We start from the raw sequence: 19,281 nt of genomic DNA on the forward strand, positions 1-19,281 counted from the left end.
TAGAAATCGCCAGCTCATATACAGTGCATAAAATATATTTATATATATACCCTTATACACCATTTTAATAAAAAATATCACAAAATTCTTCTAAGTCCCTCGGGAAGAGTGAAAGACGCGCACCTTCATTTTCAGAGCTCCTAGACCTTCCTATAAGAAGTTAGCCAAAAAGTAGCTTCGAAAAACGCTTAGGTTAAGTTTCAGAGTTGCTTCTAATGTACCAAAGCTGGACTTAGACATAATTTCACTCTCACAACATTATGGCTGGTTGGAGACAGTCCGAACCACAAGTACCGGGTCCATGGTTCTGGCCGTATACTGGGGGGACGGGGACGACTCCCATTAACCCCTGACTATACCGGGGATACGCTTATCACAATGCCTTTCTGGTCTGTGCTGAAGCAGGGCATTCTGGCAGCCAAGTGGCTTGACCTTTATTAGTGAGCCTGGTTACCCCCTCTCGGAACCACAGACTTAGAAATCGCCAGCTCATATACAGTGCATAAAATATATTTATATATATACCCTTATACACCATTTTAATAAAAAATATCACAAAATTCTTCTAAGTCCCTCGGGAAGAGTGAAAGATGCGCACCTTCATTTTCAGAGCTCCTAGACCTTCCTATAAGAAGTTAGCCAAAAAGTAGCTTCGAAAAACGCTTAGGTTAAGTTTCAGAGTTGCTTCTAATGTACCAAAGCTGGACTTAGACATAATTTCACTCTCACAACATTATGGCTGGTTGGAGACAGTCCGAACCACAAGTACCGTGTCCATGGTTCTGGCCGTATACTGGGGGGACGGGGACGACTCCCATTAACCCCTGACTATATCGGGGATACGCTTATCACAATGCCTTTCTGGTCTGTGCTTAAGCAGGGCATTCTGGCAGCCAAGTGGCTTGACCTTTATTAGTGAGCCTGGTTACCCCCTCTCGGAACCACAGACTTAGATATCGCCAGCTCATATACAGTGCATAAAATATATATATAAATATATATATATATATATATATATATACCCTTATACACCATTTTAATAAAAAATATCACAAAATTCTTCTAAGTCCCTCGGGAAGAGTGAAAGACGCGCACGTTCATTTTCAGAGCTCCTAGACCTTCCTATAAGAAGTTAGCCAAACAGTAGCTTCGAAAAACGCTTAGGTTAAGTTTCAGAGTTGCTTCTAATGTACCAAAGCTGGACTTAGACATAATTTCACTCTCACAACATTATGGCTGGTTGGAGACAGTCCGAACCACAAGTACCGGGTCCATGGTTCTGGCCGTATACTGGGGGGACGGGGACGACTCCCATTAACCCCTGACTATACCGGGGATACGCTTATCACAATGCCTTTCTGGTCTGTGCTGAAGCAGGGCATTCTGGCAGCCAAGTGGCTTGACCTTTATTAGTGAGCTTGGTTACCCCCTCTCGGAACCACAGACTTAGAAATCGCCAGCTCATATACAGTGCATAAAATATATTTATATATATACCCTTATACACCATTTTAATAAAAAATATCACAAAATTCTTCTAAGTCCCTCGGGAAGAGTGAAAGACGCGCACCTTCATTTTCAGAGCTCCTAGACCTTCTAAAGGAAGTTAGCCAAAAAGTAGCTTCGAAAAACGCTTAGGTTAAGTTTCAGAGTTGCTTCTAATGTACCAAAGCTGGACTTAGACATAATTTCACTCTCACAACATTATGGCTGGTTGGAGACAGTCCGAACCACAAGTACCGGGTCCATGGTTCTGGCCGTATACTGGGGGGACGGGGACGACTCCCATTAACCCCTGACTATATCGGGGATACGCTTATCACAATGCCTTTCTGGTCTGTGCTTAAGCAGGGCATTCTGGCAGCCAAGTGGCTTGACCTTTATTAGTGAGCCTGGTTACCCCTCTCGGAACCACAGACTTAGAAATCGCCAGCTCATATACAGTGCATAAAATATATATATATATATATATATATATATATATATATATATATATATATATATATATATATATATATACCCTTATACACCATTTTAATAAAAAATATCACAAAATTCTTCTAAGTCCCTCGGGAAGAGTGATAGACGCGCACGTTCATTTTCAGAGCTCCTAGACCTTCCTATAAGAAGTTAGCCAAAAAGTAGCTTCGAAAAACGCTTAGGTTAAGTTTCAGAGTTGCTTCTAATGTACCAAAGCTGGACTTAGACATAATTTCACTCTCACAACATTATGGCTGGTTGGAGACAGTCCGAACCACAAGTACCGGGTCCATGGTTCTGGCCGTATACTGGGGGGACGGGGACGACTCCCATTAACCCCTGACTATACCGGGGATACGCTTATCACAATGCCTTTCTGGTCTGTGCTGAAGCAGGGCATTCTGGCAGCCAAGTGGCTTGACCTTTATTAGTGAGCCTGGTTACCCCCTCTCGGAACCACAGACTTAGAAATCGCCAGCTCATATACAGTGCATAAAATATTTTTATATATATACCCTTATACACCATTTTTATAAAAAAATCACAAAATTCTTCTAAGTCCCTCGGGAAGAGTGAAAGACGCGCACGTTCATTTTCAGAGCTCCTAGACCTTCCTATAAGAAGTTAGCCAAAAAGTAGCTTCGAAAAACGCTTAGGTTAAGTTTCAGAGTTGCTTCAAATGTACCAAAGCTGGACTTAGACATAATTTCACTCTCACAACATTATGGCTGGTTGGAGACAGTCCGAACCACAAGTACCGGGTCCATGGTTCTGGCCGTATACTGGGGGACGGGGACGACTCCCATTAACCCCTGACTATACCGGGGATACGCTTATCACAATGCCTTTCTGGTCTGTGCTGAAGCAGGGCATTCTGGCAGCCAAGTGGCTTGACCTTTATTAGTGAGCCTGGTTACCCCCTCTCGGAACCACAGACTTAGAAATCGCCAGCTCATATACAGTGCATAAAATATATTTATATATATACCCTTATACACCATTTTAATAAAAAATATCACAAAATTCTTCTAAGTCCCTCGGGAAGAGTGAAAGACGCGCACCTTCATTTTCAGAGCTCCTAGACCTTCCTATAGAAGTTAGCCAAAAAGTAGCTTCGAAAAACGCTTAGGTTAAGTTTCAGAGTTGCTTCTAATGTACCAAAGCTGGACTTAGACATAATTTCACTCTCACAACATTATGGCTGGTTGGAGACAGTCCGAACCACAAGTACCGGGTCCATGGTTCTGGCCGTATACTGGGGGGACGGGGACGACTCCCATTAACCCCTGACTATACCGGGGATACGCTTATCACAATGCCTTTCTGGTCTGTGCTGAAGCAGGGCATTCTGGCAGCCAAGTGGCTTGACCTTTATTAGTGAGCCTGGTTACCCCTCTCGGAACCACAGACTTAGAAATCGCCAGCTCATATACAGTGCATAAAATATTTATATATATATACCCTTATACACCATTTTTATAAAAAATATCACAAAATTCTTCTAAGTCCCTCGGAAGAGTGAAAGACGCGCACGTTCATTTTCAGAGCTCCTAGACCTTCCTATAAGAAGTTAGCCAAAAAGTAGCTTCGAAAAACGCTTAGGTTAAGTTTCAGAGTTGCTTCTAATGTACCAAAGCTGGACTTAGACATAATTTCACTCTCACAACATTATGGCTGGTTGGAGACAGTCCGAACCACAAGTACCGGGTCCATGGTTCTGGCCGTATACTGGGGGGACGGGGACGACTCCCATTAACCCCTGACTATACCGGGGATACGCTTATCACAATGCCTTTCTGGTCTGTGCTGAAGCAGGGCATTCTGGCAGCCAAGTGGCTTGACCTTTATTAGTGTGCCTGGTTACCCCCTCTCGGAACCACAGACTTAGAAATCGCCAGCTCATATACAGTGCATAAAATATATTTATATATATACCCTTATACACCATTTTAATAAAAAATATCACAAAATTCTTCTAAGTCCCTCGGGAAGAGTGAAAGACGCGCACCTTCATTTCAGAGCTCCTAGACCTTCCTATAAGAAGTTAGCCAAAAAGTAGCTTCGAAAAACGCTTTGGTTAAGTTTCAGAGTTGCTTCTAATGTACCAAAGCTGGACTTAGACATAATTTCACTCTCACAACATTATGGCTGGTTGGAGACAGTCCGAACCACAAGTACCGTGTCCATGGTTCTGGCCGTATACTGGGGGGACGGGGACGACTCCCATTAACCCCTGACTATATCGGGGATACGCTTATCACAATGCCTTTCTGGTCTGTGCTTAAGCAGGGCATTCTGGCAGCCAAGTGGCTTGACCTTTATTAGTAAGCCTGGTTACCCCCTCTCGGAACCACAGACTTAGAAATCGCCAGCTCATATACAGTGCATAAAATATATATATATATATATATATATATATATATATATATATATATATATATATATATATATATATACCCTTATACACCATTTTAATAAAAAATATCACAAAATTCTTCTAAGTCCCTCGGGAAGAGTGAAAGACGCGCACGTTCATTTTCAGAGCTCTAGACCTTTCTATAAGAAGTTAGCCAAAAAGTAGCTTCGAAAAACGCTTAGGTTAAGTTTCAGAGTTGCTTCTAATGTACCAAAGCTGGACTTAGACATAATTTCACTCTCACAACATTATGGCTGGTTGGAGACAGTCCGAACCACAAGTACCGGGTCCATGGTTTCTGGCCGTATACTGGGGGGACGGGGACGACTCCCATTAACCCCTGACTATACCGGGGATACGCTTATCACAATGCCTTTCTGGTCTGTGCTGAAGCAGGGCATTCTGGCAGCCAAGTGGCTTGACCTTTATTAGTGAGCCTGGTTACCCCCTCTCGGAACCACAGACTTAGAAATCGCCAGCTCATATACAGTGCATAAAATATATTTATATATATACCCTTATACACCATTTTAATATAAAATATCACAAAATTCTTCTAAGTCCCTCGGGAAGAGTGAAAGACGCGCACGTTCATTTTCAGAGCTCCTAGACCTTCCTATAAGAAGTTAGCCAAAAAGTAGCTTCGAAAAACGCTTAGGTTAAGTTTCAGAGTTGCTTCTAATGTACCAAAGCTGGACTTAGACATAATTTCACTCTCACAACATTATGGCTGGTTGTAGACAGTCCGAACCACAAGTACCGGGTCCATGGTTCTGGCCGTATACTGGGGGGACGGGGACGACTCCCATTAACCCCTGACTATACCGGGGATACGCTTATCACAATGCCTTTCTGGTCTGTGCTGAAGCAGGGCATTCTGGCAGCCAAGTGGCTTGACCTTTATTAGTGAGCCTGGTTACCCCCTCTCGGAACCACAGACTTAGAAATCGCCAGCTCATATACAGTGCATAAAATATATTTATATATATACCCTTATACACCATTTAATAAAAAATATCACAAAATTCTTCTAAGTCCCTCGGAAGAGTGAAAGACTCGCACGTTCATTTTCAGAGCTCCTAGACCTTCCTATAAGAAGTTAGCCAAAAAGTAGTTTCGAAAAACGCTTAGGTTAAGTTTCAGAGTTGCTTCTAATGTACCAAAGCTGGACTTAGACATAATTTCACTCTCACAAACATTATGGCTGGTTGTAGACAGTCCGAACCACAAGTACCGGGTCCATGGTTCTGGCCGTATACTGGGGGGACGGGGACGACTCCCATTAACCCCTGACTATACCGGGGATACGCTTATCACAATGCCTTTCTGGTCTGTGCTGAAGCAGGGCATTCTGGCAGCCAAGTGGCTTGACCTTTATTAGTGAGCCTGGTTACCCCCTCTCGGAACCACAGACTTAGAAATCGCCAGCTCATATACAGTGCATAAAATATATATATATATATATATATATATATATATATATATATTATATATATATATATATATATATATATATATATATATATATACCCTTATACACCATTTTAATAAAAAATATCACAAAATTCTTCTAAGTCCCTCGGGAAGAGTGATAGACGCGCACGTTCATTTTCAGAGCTCCTAGACCTTCCTATAAGAAGTTAGCCAAAAAGTAGCTTCGAAAACGCTTAGGTTAAGTTTCAGAGTTGCTTCTAATGTACCAAAGCTTGGACTTAGACATAATTTCACTCTCACAACATTATGGCTGGTTGGAGACAGTCCGAACCACAAGTACCGGGTCCATGGTTCTGGCCGTATACTGGGGGGACGGGGACGACTCCCATTAACCCCTGACTATACCGGGGATACGCTTATCACAATGCCTTTCTGGTCTGTGCTGAAGCAGGGCATTCTGGCAGCCAAGTGGCTTGACCTTTATTAGTGAGCCTGGTTACCCCCTCTCGGAACCACAGACTTAGAAATCGCCAGCTCATATACAGTGCATAAAATATTTTTATATATATACCCTTATACACCATTTTTATAAAAAAATCACAAAATTCTTCTAAGTCCCTCGGGAAGAGTGAAAGACGCGCACGTTCATTTTCAGAGCTCCTAGACCTTCCTATAAGAAGTTAGCCAAAAAGTAGCTTCGAAAAACGCTTAGGTTAAGTTTCAGAGTTGCTTCAAATGTACCAAAGCTGGACTTAGACATAATTTCACTCTCACAACATTATGGCTGGTTGGAGACAGTCCGAACCACAAGTACCGGGTCCATGGTTCTGGCCGTATACTGGGGGGACGGGGACGACTCCCATTAACCCCTGACTATACCGGGGATACGCTTATCACAATGCCTTTCTGGTCTGTGCTGAAGCAGGGCATTCTGGCAGCCAAGTGGCTTGACCTTTATTAGTGAGCCTGGTTACCCCCTCTCGGAACCACAGACTTAGAAATCGCCAGCTCATATACAGTGCATAAAATATATTTATATATATACCCTTATACACCATTTTAATAAAAAATATCACAAAATTCTTCTAAGTCCCTCGGGAAGAGTGAAAGACGCGCACCTTCATTTTCAGAGCTCCTAGACCTTCCTATAAGAAGTTAGCCAAAAAGTAGCTTCGAAAAACGCTTAGGTTAAGTTTCAGAGTTGCTTCTAATGTACCAAAGCTGGACTTAGACATAATTTCACTCTCACAACATTATGGCTGGTTGGAGACAGTCCGAACCACAAGTACCGGGTCCATGGTTCTGGCCGTATACTGGGGGGACGGGGACGACTCCCATTAACCCCTGACTATACCGGGGATACGCTTATCACAATGCCTTTCTGGTCTGTGCTGAAGCAGGGCATTCTGGCAGCCAAGTGGCTTGACCTTTATTAGTGAGCCTGGTTACCCCCTCTCGGAACCACAGACTTAGAAATCGCCAGCTCATATACAGTGCATAAAATATTTATATATATATACCCTTATACACCATTTTTATAAAAAATATCACAAAATTCTTCTAAGTCCCTCGGGAAGAGTGAAAGACGCGCACGTTCATTTTCAGAGCTCCTAGACCTTCCTATAAGAAGTTAGCCAAAAAGTAGCTTCGAAAAACGCTTAGGTTAAGTTTCAGAGTTGCTTCTAATGTACCAAAGCTGGACTTAGACATAATTTCACTCTCACAACATTATGGCTGGTTGGAGACAGTCCGAACCACAAGTACCGGGTCCATGGTTCTGGCCGTATACTGGGGGGACGGGGACGACTCCCATTAACCCCTGACTATACCGGGGATACGCTTATCACAATGCCTTTCTGGTCTGTGCTGAAGCAGGGCATTCTGGCAGCCAAGTGGCTTGACCTTTATTAGTGTGCCTGGTTACCCCCTCTCGGAACCACAGACTTAGAAATCGCCAGCTCATATACAGTGCATAAAATATATTTATATATATACCCTTATACACCATTTTAATAAAAAATATCACAAAATTCTTCTAAGTCCCTCGGGAAGAGTGAAAGACGCGCACCTTCATTTTCAGAGCTCCTAGACCTTCCTATAAGAAGTTAGCCAAAAAGTAGCTTCGAAAAACGCTTTGGTTAAGTTTCAGAGTTGCTTCTAATGTACCAAAGCTGGACTTAGACATAATTTCACTCTCACAACATTATGGCTGGTTGGAGACAGTCCGAACCACAAGTACCGTGTCCATGGTTCTGGCCGTATACTGGGGGGACGGGGACGACTCCCATTAACCCCTGACTATATCGGGGATACGCTTATCACAATGCCTTTCTGGTCTGTGCTTAAGCAGGGCATTCTGGCAGCCAAGTGGCTTGACCTTTATTAGTAAGCCTGGTTACCCCCTCTCGGAACCACAGACTTAGAAATCGCCAGCTCATATACAGTGCATAAAATATATATATATATATATATATATATATATATATATATATATATATATATATATATATATATATACCCTTATACACCATTTTAATAAAAAATATCACAAAATTCTTCTAAGTCCCTCGGGAAGAGTGAAAGACGCGCACGTTCATTTTCAGAGCTCCTAGACCTTCCTATAAGAAGTTAGCCAAAAAGTAGCTTCGAAAAACGCTTAGGTTAAGTTTCAGAGTTGCTTCTAATGTACCAAAGCTGGACTTAGACATAATTTCACTCTCACAACATTATGGCTGGTTGGAGACAGTCCGAACCACAAGTACCGGGTCCATGGTTCTGGCCGTATACTGGGGGGACGGGGACGACTCCCATTAACCCCTGACTATACCGGGGATACGCTTATCACAATGCCTTTCTGGTCTGTGCTGAAGCAGGGCATTCTGGCAGCCAAGTGGCTTGACCTTTATTAGTGAGCCTGGTTACCCCCTCTCGGAACCACAGACTTAGAAATCGCCAGCTCATATACAGTGCATAAAATATATTTATATATATACCCTTATACACCATTTTAATATAAAATATCACAAAATTCTTCTAAGTCCCTCGGGAAGAGTGAAAGACGCGCACGTTCATTTTCAGAGCTCCTAGACCTTCCTATAAGAAGTTAGCCAAAAAGTAGCTTCGAAAAACGCTTAGGTTAAGTTTCAGAGTTGCTTCTAATGTACCAAAGCTGGACTTAGACATAATTTCACTCTCACAACATTATGGCTGGTTGTAGACAGTCCGAACCACAAGTACCGGGTCCATGGTTCTGGCCGTATACTGGGGGGACGGGGACGACTCCCATTAACCCCTGACTATACCGGGGATACGCTTATCACAATGCCTTTCTGGTCTGTGCTGAAGCAGGGCATTCTGGCAGCCAAGTGGCTTGACCTTTATTAGTGAGCCTGGTTACCCCCTCTCGGAACCACAGACTTAGAAATCGCCAGCTCATATACAGTGCATAAAATATATATATATATATATATATATATATATATATATATATATATACCCTTATACACCATTTTAATAAAAAATATCACAAAATTCTTCTAAGTCCCTCGGGAAGAGTGAAAGACGCGCACGTTCATTTTCAGAGCTCCTAGACCTTCCTATAAGAAGTTAGCCAAAAAGTAGCTTCGAAAAACGCTTAGGTTAAGTTTCAGAGTTGCTTCTAATGTACCAAAGCTGGACTTAGACATAATTTCACTCTCACAACATTATGGCTGGTTGGAGACAGTCCGAACCACAAGTACCGGGTCCATGGTTCTGGCCGTATACTGGGGGGACGGGGACGACTCCCATTAACCCCTGACTATACCGGGGATACGCTTATCACAATGCCTTTCTGGTCTGTGCTGAAGCAGGGCATTCTGGCAGCCAAGTGGCTTGACCTTTATTAGTGAGCCTGGTTACCCCCTCTCGGAACCACAGACTTAGAAATCGCCAGCTCATATACAGTGCATAAAATATATTTATATATATACCCTTATACACCATTTTAATAAAAAATATCACAAAATTCTTCTAAGTCCCTCGGGAAGAGTGAAAGACGCGCACCTTCATTTTCAGAGCTCCTAGACCTTCCTATAAGAAGTTAGCCAAAAAGTAGCTTCGAAAAACGCTTAGGTTAAGTTTCAGAGTTGCTTCTAATGTACCAAAGCTGGACTTAGACATAATTTCACTCTCACAACATTATGGCTGGTTGGAGACAGTCCGAACCACAAGTACCGGGTCCATGGTTCTGGCCGTATACTGGGGGGACGGGGACGACTCCCATTAACCCCTGACTATACCGGGGATACGCTTATCACAATGCCTTTCTGGTCTGTGCTGAAGCAGGGCATTCTGGCAGCCAAGTGGCTTGACCTTTATTAGTGAGCCTGGTTACCCCCTCTCGGAACCACAGACTTAGAAATCGCCAGCTCATATACAGTGCATAAAATATATTTACAGTATATATATACCCTTATACACCATTTTAATAAAAAATATCACAAAATTCTTCTAAGTCCCTCGGGAAGAGTGAAAGACTCGCACGTTCATTTTCAGAGCTCCTAGACCTTCCTATAAGAAGTTAGCCAAAAAGTAGTTTCGAAAAACGCTTAGGTTAAGTTTCAGAGTTGCTTCTAATGTACCAAAGCTGGACTTAGACATAATTTCACTCTCACAACATTATGGCTGGTTGGAGACAGTCCGAACCACAAGTACCGGGTCCATGGTTCTGGCCGTATACTGGGGGGACGGGGACGACTCCCATTAACCCCTGACTATACCGGGGATACGCTTATCACAATGCCTTTCTGGTCTGTGCTGAAGCAGGGCATTCTGGCAGCCAAGTGGCTTGACCTTTATTAGTGAGCCTGGTTACCCCCTCTCGGAACCACAGACTTAGAAATCGCCAGCTCATATACAGTGCATAAAATATTTTTATATATATACCCTTATACACCATTTTTATAAAAAATATCACAAAATTCTTCTAAGTCCCTCGGGAAGAGTGAAAGACGCGCACGTTCATTTTCAGAGCTCCTAGACCTTCCTATAAGAAGTTAGCCAAAAAGTAGCTTCGAAAAACGCTTAGGTTAAGTTTCAGAGTTGCTTCTAATGTACCAAAGCTGGACTTAGACATAATTTCACTCTCACAACATTATGGCTGGTTGGAGACAGTCCGAACCACAAGTACCGGGTCCATGGTTCTGGCCGTATACTGGGGGGACGGGGACGACTCCCATTAACCCCTGACTATACCGGGGATACGCTTATCACAATGCCTTTCTGGTCTGTGCTGAAGCAGGGCATTCTGGCAGCCAAGTGGCTTGACCTTTATTAGTGTGCCTGGTTACCCCCTCTCGGAACCACAGACTTAGAAATCGCCAGCTCATATACAGTGCATAAAATATATTTATATATATACCCTTATACACCATTTTAATAAAAAATATCACAAAATTCTTCTAAGTCCCTCGGGAAGAGTGAAAGACGCGCACCTTCATTTTCAGAGCTCCTAGACCTTCCTATAAGAAGTTAGCCAAAAAGTAGCTTCGAAAAACGCTTAGGTTAAGTTTCAGAGTTGCTTCTAATGTACCAAAGCTGGACTTAGACATAATTTCACTCTCACAACATTATGGCTGGTTGGAGACAGTCCGAACCACAAGTACCGTGTCCATGGTTCTGGCCGTATACTGGGGGGACGGGGACGACTCCCATTAACCCCTGACTATATCGGGGATACGCTTATCACAATGCCTTTCTGGTCTGTGCTTAAGCAGGGCATTCTGGCAGCCAAGTGGCTTGACCTTTATTAGTGAGCCTGGTTACCCCCTCTCGGAACCACAGACTTAGAAATCGCCAGCTCATATACAGTGCATAAAATATATATATATATATATATATATATATATATATATATATATATATACCCTTATACACCATTTTAATAAAAAATATCACAAAATTCTTCTAAGTCCCTCGGGAAGAGTGAAAGACGCGCACGTTCATTTTCAGAGCTCCTAGACCTTCCTATAAGAAGTTAGCCAATATGTAGCTTCGAAAAACGCTTAGGTTAAGTTTCAGAGTTGCTTCTAATGTACCAAAGCTGGACTTAGACATAATTTCACTCTCACAACATTATGGCTGGTTGGAGACAGTCCGAACCACAAGTACCGGGTCCATGGTTCTGGCCGTATACTGGGGGGACGGGGACGACTCCCATTAACCCCTGACTATACCGGGGATACGCTTATCACAATGCCTTTCTGGTCTGTGCTGAAGCAGGGCATTCTGGCAGCCAAGTGGCTTGACCTTTATTAGTGAGCCTGGTTACCCCCTCTCGGAACCACAGACTTAGAAATCGCCAGCTCATATACAGTGCATAAAATATATTTATATATATACCCTTATACACCATTTTAATAAAAAATATCACAAAATTCTTCTAAGTCCCTCGGGAAGAGTGAAAGACGCGCACGTTCATTTTCAGAGCTCCTAGACCTTCCTATAAGAAGTTAGCCAAAAAGTAGCTTCGAAAAACGCTTAGGTTAAGTTTCAGAGTTGCTTCTAATGTACCAAAGCTGGACTTAGACATAATTTCACTCTCACAACATTATGGCTGGTTGGAGACAGTCCGAACCACAAGTACCGGGTCCATGGTTCTGGCCGTATACTGGGGGGACGGGGACGACTCCCATTAACCCCTGACTATACCGGGGATACGCTTATCACAATGCCTTTCTGGTCTGTGCTGAAGCAGGGCATTCTGGCAGCCAAGTGGCTTGACCTTTATTAGTGAGCCTGGTTACCCCCTCTCGGAACCACAGACTTAGAAATCGCCAGCTCATATACAGTGCATAAAATATATTTATATATATACCCTTATACACCATTTTAATAAAAAAATATCACAAAATTCTTCTAAGTCCCTCGGGAAGAGTGAAAGACGCGCACGTTAATTTTCAGAGCTCCTAGACCTTCCTATAAGAAGTTAGCCAAAAAGTAGCTTCGAAAAACGCTTAGGTTAAGTTTCAGAGTTGCTTCTAATGTACCAAAGCTGGACTTAGACATAATTTCACTCTCACAACATTATGGCTGGTTGGAGACAGTCCGAACCACAAGTACCGGGTCCATGGTTCTGGCCGTATACTGGGGGGACGGGGACGACTCCCATTAACCCCTGACTATACCGGGGATACGCTTATCACAATGCCTTTCTGGTCTGTGCTGAAGCAGGGCATTCTGGCAGCCAAGTGGCTTGACCTTTATTAGTGAGCCTGGTTACCCCCTCTCGGAACCACAGACTTAGAAATCGCCAGCTCATATACAGTGCATAAAATATATTTATATATATACCCTTATACACCATTTTAATAAAAAAATATCACAAAATTCTTCTAAGTCCCTCGGGAAGAGTGAAAGACGCGCACGTTCATTTTCAGAGCTCCTAGACCTTCCTATAAGAAGTTAGCCAAAAAGTAGCTTCGAAAAACGCTTAGGTTAAGTTTCAGAGTTGCTTCTAATGTACCAAAGCTGGACTTAGACATAATTTCACTCTCACAACATTATGGCTGGTTGGAGACAGTCCGAACCACAAGTACCGGGTCCATGGTTCTGGCCGTATACTGGGGGGACGGGGACGACTCCCATTAACCCCTGACTATACCGGGGATACGCTTATCACAATGCCTTTCTGGTCTGTGCTGAAGCAGGGCATTCTGGCAGCCAAGTGGCTTGACCTTTATTAGTGAGCCTGGTTACCCCCTCTCGGAACCACAGACTTAGAAATCGCCAGCTCATATACAGTGCATAAAATATATTTATATATATACCCTTATACACCATTTTAATAAAAAATATCACAAAATTCTTCTAAGTCCCTCGGGAAGAGTGAAAGACGCGCACGTTCATTTTCAGAGCTCCTAGACCTTCCTATAAGAAGTTAGCCAAAAAGTAGCTTCGAAAAACGCTTAGGTTAAGTTTCAGAGTTGCTTCTAATGTACCAAAGCTGGACTTAGACATAATTTCACTCTCACAACATTATGGCTGGTTGGAGACAGTCCGAACCACAAGTACCGGGTCCATGGTTCTGGCCGTATACTGGGGGGACGGGGACGACTCCCATTAACCCCTGACTATACCGGGGATACGCTTATCACAATGCCTTTCTGGTCTGTGCTGAAGCAGGGCATTCTGGCAGCCAAGTGGCTTGACCTTTATTAGTGAGCCTGGTTACCCCCTCTCGGAACCACAGACTTAGAAATCGCCAGCTCATATACAGTGCATAAAATATATTTATATATATACCCTTATACACCATTTTAATAAAAAAATATCACAAAATTCTTCTAAGTCCCTCGGGAAGAGTGAAAGACGCGCACGTTAATTTTCAGAGCTCCTAGACCTTCCTATAAGAAGTTAGCCAAAAAGTAGCTTCGAAAAACGCTTAGGTTAAGTTTCAGAGTTGCTTCTAATGTACCAAAGCTGGACTTAGACATAATTTCACTCTCACAACATTATGGCTGGTTGGAGACAGTCCGAACCACAAGTACCGGGTCCATGGTTCTGGCCGTATACTGGGGGGACGGGGACGACTCCCATTAACCCCTGACTATACCGGGGATACGCTTATCACAATGCCTTTCTGGTCTGTGCTGAAGCAGGGCATTCTGGCAGCCAAGTGGCTTGACCTTTATTAGTGAGCCTGGTTACCCCCTCTCGGAACCACAGACTTAGAAATCGCCAGCTCATATACAGTGCATAAAATATATTTATATATATACCCTTATACACCATTTTAATAAAAAAATATCACAAAATTCTTCTAAGTCCCTCGGGAAGAGTGAAAGACGCGCACGTTAATTTTCAGAGCTCCTAGACCTTCCTATAAGAAGTTAGCCAAAAAGTAGCTTCGAAAAACGCTTAGGTTAAGTTTCAGAGTTGCTTCTAATGTACCAAAGCTGGACTTAGACATAATTTCACTCTCACAACATTATGGCTGGTTGGAGACAGTCCGAACCACAAGTACCGGGTCCATGGTTCTGGCCGTATACTGGGGGGACGGGGACGACTCCCATTAACCCCTGACTATACCGGGGATACGCTTATCACAATGCCTTTCTGGTCTGTGCTGAAGCAGGGCATTCTGGCAGCCAAGTGGCTTGACCTTTATTAGTGAGCCTGGTTACCCCCTCTCGGAACCACAGACTTAGAAATCGCCAGCTCATATACAGTGCATAAAATATATTTATATATATACCCTTATACACCATTTTAATAAAAAAATATCACAAAATTCTTCTAAGTCCCTCGGGAAGAGTGAAAGACGCGCACGTTCATTTTCAGAGCTCCTAGACCTTCCTATAAGAAGTTAGCCAAAAAGTAGCTTCGAAAAACGCTTAGGTTAAGTTTCAGAGTTGCTTCTAATGTACCAAAGCTGGACTTAGACATAATTTCACTCTCACAACATTATGGCTGGTTGGAGACAGTCCGAACCACAAGTACCGGGTCCATGGTTCTGGCCGTATACTGGGGGGACGGGGACGACTCCCATTAACCCCTGACTATACCGGGGATACGCTTATCACAATGCCTTTCTGGTCTGTGCTGAAGCAGGGCATTCTGGCAGCCAAGTGGCTTGACCTTTATTAGTGTGCCTGGTTACCCCCTCTCGGAACCACAGACTTAGAAATCGCCAGCTCATATACAGTGCATAAAATATATTTATATATATACCCTTATACACCATTTTAATAAAAAATATCACAAAATTCTTCTAAGTCCCTCGGGAAGAGTGAAAGACGCGCACCTTCATTTTCAGAGCTCCTAGACCTTCCTATAAGAAGTTAGCCAAAAAGTAGCTTCGAAAAACGCTTAGGTTAAGTTTCAGAGTTGCTTCTAATGTACCAAAGCTGGACTTAGACATAATTTCACTCTCACAACATTATGGCTGGTTGGAGACAGTCCGAACCACAAGTACCGGGTCCATGGTTCTGGCCGTATACTGGGGGGACGGGGACGACTCCCATTAACCCCTGACTATACCGGGGATACGCTTATCACAATGCCTTTCTGGTCTGTGCTGAAGCAGGGCATTCTGGCAGCCAAGTGGCTTGACCTTTATTAGTGAGCCTGGTTACCCCCTCTCGGAACCACAGACTTAGAAATCGCCAGCTCATATACAGTCCATAAAATATATTTATATATATACCCTTATACACCATTTTAATAAAAAATATCACAAAATTCTTCTAAGTCCCTCGGGAAGAGTGAAAGACGCGCACGTTCATTTTCAGAGCTCCTAGACCTTCCTATAAGAAGTTAGCCAAAAAGTAGCTTCGAAAAACGCTTAGGTTAAGTTTCAGAGTTGCTTCTAATGTACCAAAGCTGGACTTAGACATAATTTCACTCTCACAACATTATGGCTGGTTGGAGACAGTCCGAACCACAAGTACCGGGTCCATGGTTCTGGCCGTATACTGGGGGGACGGGGACGACTCCCATTAACCCCTGACTATACCGGGGATACGCTTATCACAATGCCTTTCTGGTCTGTGCTGAAGCAGGGCATTCTGGCAGCCAAGTGGCTTGACCTTTATTAGTGAGCCTGGTTACCCCCTCTCGGAACCACAGACTTAGAAATCGCCAGCTCATATACAGTGCATAAAATATATTTATATATATACCCTTATACACCATTTTAATAAAAAAATATCACAAAATTCTTCTAAGTCCCTCGGGAAGAGTGAAAGACGCGCACGTTAATTTTCAGAGCTCCTAGACCTTCCTATAAGAAGTTAGCCAAAAAGTAGCTTCGAAAAACGCTTAGGTTAAGTTTCAGAGTTGCTTCTAATGTACCAAAGCTGGACTTAGACATAATTTCACTCTCACAACATTATGGCTGGTTGGAGACAGTCCGAACCACAAGTACCGGGTCCATGGTTCTGGCCGTATACTGGGGGGACGGGGACGACTCCCATTAACCCCTGACTATACCGGGGATACGCTTATCACAATGCCTTTCTGGTCTGTGCTGAAGCAGGGCATTCTGGCAGCCAAGTGGCTTGACCTTTATTAGTGAGCCTGGTTACCCCCTCTCGGAACCACAGACTTAGAAATCGCCAGCTCATATACAGTGCATAAAATATATTTATATATATACCCTTATACACCATTTTAATAAAAAAATATCACAAAATTCTTCTAAGTCCCTCGGGAAGAGTGAAAGACGCGCACGTTCATTTTCAGAGCTCCTAGACCTTCCTATAAGAAGTTAGCCAAAAAGTAGCTTCGAAAAACGCTTAGGTTAAGTTTCAGAGTTGCTTCTAATGTACCAAAGCTGGACTTAGACATAATTTCACTCTCACAACATTATGGCTGGTTGGAGACAGTCCGAACCACAAGTACCGGGTCCATGGTTCTGGCCGTATACTGGGGGGACGGGGACGACTCCCATTAACCCCTGACTATACCGGGGATACGCTTATCACAATGCCTTTCTGGTCTGTGCTGAAGCAGGGCATTCTGGCAGCCAAGTGGCTTGACCTTTATTAGTGAGCCTGGTTACCCCCTCTCGGAACCACAGACTTAGAAATCGCCAGCTCATATACAGTGCATAAAATATATTTATATATATACCCTTATACACCATTTTAATAAAAAAATATCACAAAATTCTTCTAAGTCCCTCGGGAAGAGTGAAAGACGCGCACGTTAATTTTCAGAGCTCCTAGACCTTCCTATAAGAAGTTAGCCAAAAAGTAGCTTCGAAAAACGCTTAGGTTAAGTTTCAGAGTTGCTTCTAATGTACCAAAGCTGGACTTAGACATAATTTCACTCTCACAACATTATGGCTGGTTGGAGACAGTCCGAACCACAAGTACCGGGTCCATGGTTCTGGCCGTATACTGGGGGGACGGGGACGACTCCCATTAACCCCTGACTATACCGGGGATACGCTTATCACAATGCCTTTCTGGTCTGTGCTGAAGCAGGGCATTCTGGCAGCCAAGTGGCTTGACCTTTATTAGTGAGCCTGGTTACCCCCTCTCGGAACCACAGACTTAGAAATCGCCAGCTCATATACAGTGCATAAAATATATTTATATATATACCCTTATACACCATTTTAATAAAAAAATATCACAAAATTCTTCTAAGTCCCTCGGGAAGAGTGAAAGACGCGCACGTTCATTTTCAGAGCTCCTAGACCTTCCTATAAGAAGTTAGCCAAAAAGTAGCTTCGAAAAACGCTTAGGTTAAGTTTCAGAGTTGCTTCTAATGTACCAAAGCTGGACTTAGACATAATTTCACTCTCACAACATTATGGCTGGTTGGAGACAGTCCGAACCACAAGTACCGGGACAATGGTTCTGGCCGTATACTGGGGGGACGGGGACGACTCCCATTAACCCCTGACTATACCGGGGATACGCTTATCACAATGCCTTTCTGGTCTGTGCTGAAGCAGGGCATTCTGGCAGCCAAGTGGCTTGACCTTTATTAGTGAGCCTGGTTACCCCCTCTCGGAACCACAGACTTAGAAATCGCCAGCTCATATACAGTGCATAAAATATATTTATATATATACCCTTATACACCATTTTAATAAAAAAATATCACAAAATTCTTCTAAGTCCCTCGGGAAGAGTGAAAGACACGCACGTTCATTTTCAGAGCTCCTATACCTTCCTATAAGAAGTTAGCCAAAAAGTAGCTTCGAAAAACGCTTAGGTTAAGTTTCAGAGTTGCTTCTAATGTACCAAAGCTGGACTTAGACATAATTTCACTCTCACAACATTATGGCTGGTTGGAGACAGTCCGAACCACAAGTACCGGGTCCATGGTTCTGGCCGTATACTGGGGGGACGGGGACGACTCCCATTAACCCCTGACTATACCGGGGATACGCTTATCACAATGCCTTTCTGGTCTGTGCTGAAGCAGGGCATTCTGGCAGCCAAGTGGCTTGACCTTTATTAGTGAGCCTGGTTACCCCCTCTCGGAACCACAGACTTAGAAATCGCCAGCTCATATACAGTGCATAAAATATTTTTATATATATACCCTTATACACCATTTTTATAAAAAATATCACAAAATTCTTCTAAGTCCCTCGGGAAGAGTGAAAGACGCGCACGTTCATTTTCAGAGCTCCTAGACCTTCCTATAAGAAGTTAGCCAAAAAGTAGCTTCGAAAAACGCTTAGGTTAAGTTTCAGAGTTGCTTCTAATGTACCAAAGCTGGACTTAGACATAATTTCACTCTCACAACATTATGGCTGGTTGGAGACAGTCCGAACCACAAGTACCGGGTCCATGGTTCTGGCCGTATACTGGGGGGACGGGGACGACTCCCATTAACCCCTGACTATACCGGGGATACGCTTATCACAATGCCTTTCTGGTCTGTGCTGAAGCAGGGCATTCTGGCAGCCAAGTGGCTTGACCTTTATTAGTGAGCCTGGTTACCCCCTC

The sequence above is a fragment of the Ascaphus truei genome, unplaced genomic scaffold (assembly GCF_040206685.1).
Source record: "Ascaphus truei isolate aAscTru1 unplaced genomic scaffold, aAscTru1.hap1 HAP1_SCAFFOLD_112, whole genome shotgun sequence".
Taxonomy (NCBI): domain Eukaryota; kingdom Metazoa; phylum Chordata; class Amphibia; order Anura; family Ascaphidae; genus Ascaphus; species Ascaphus truei.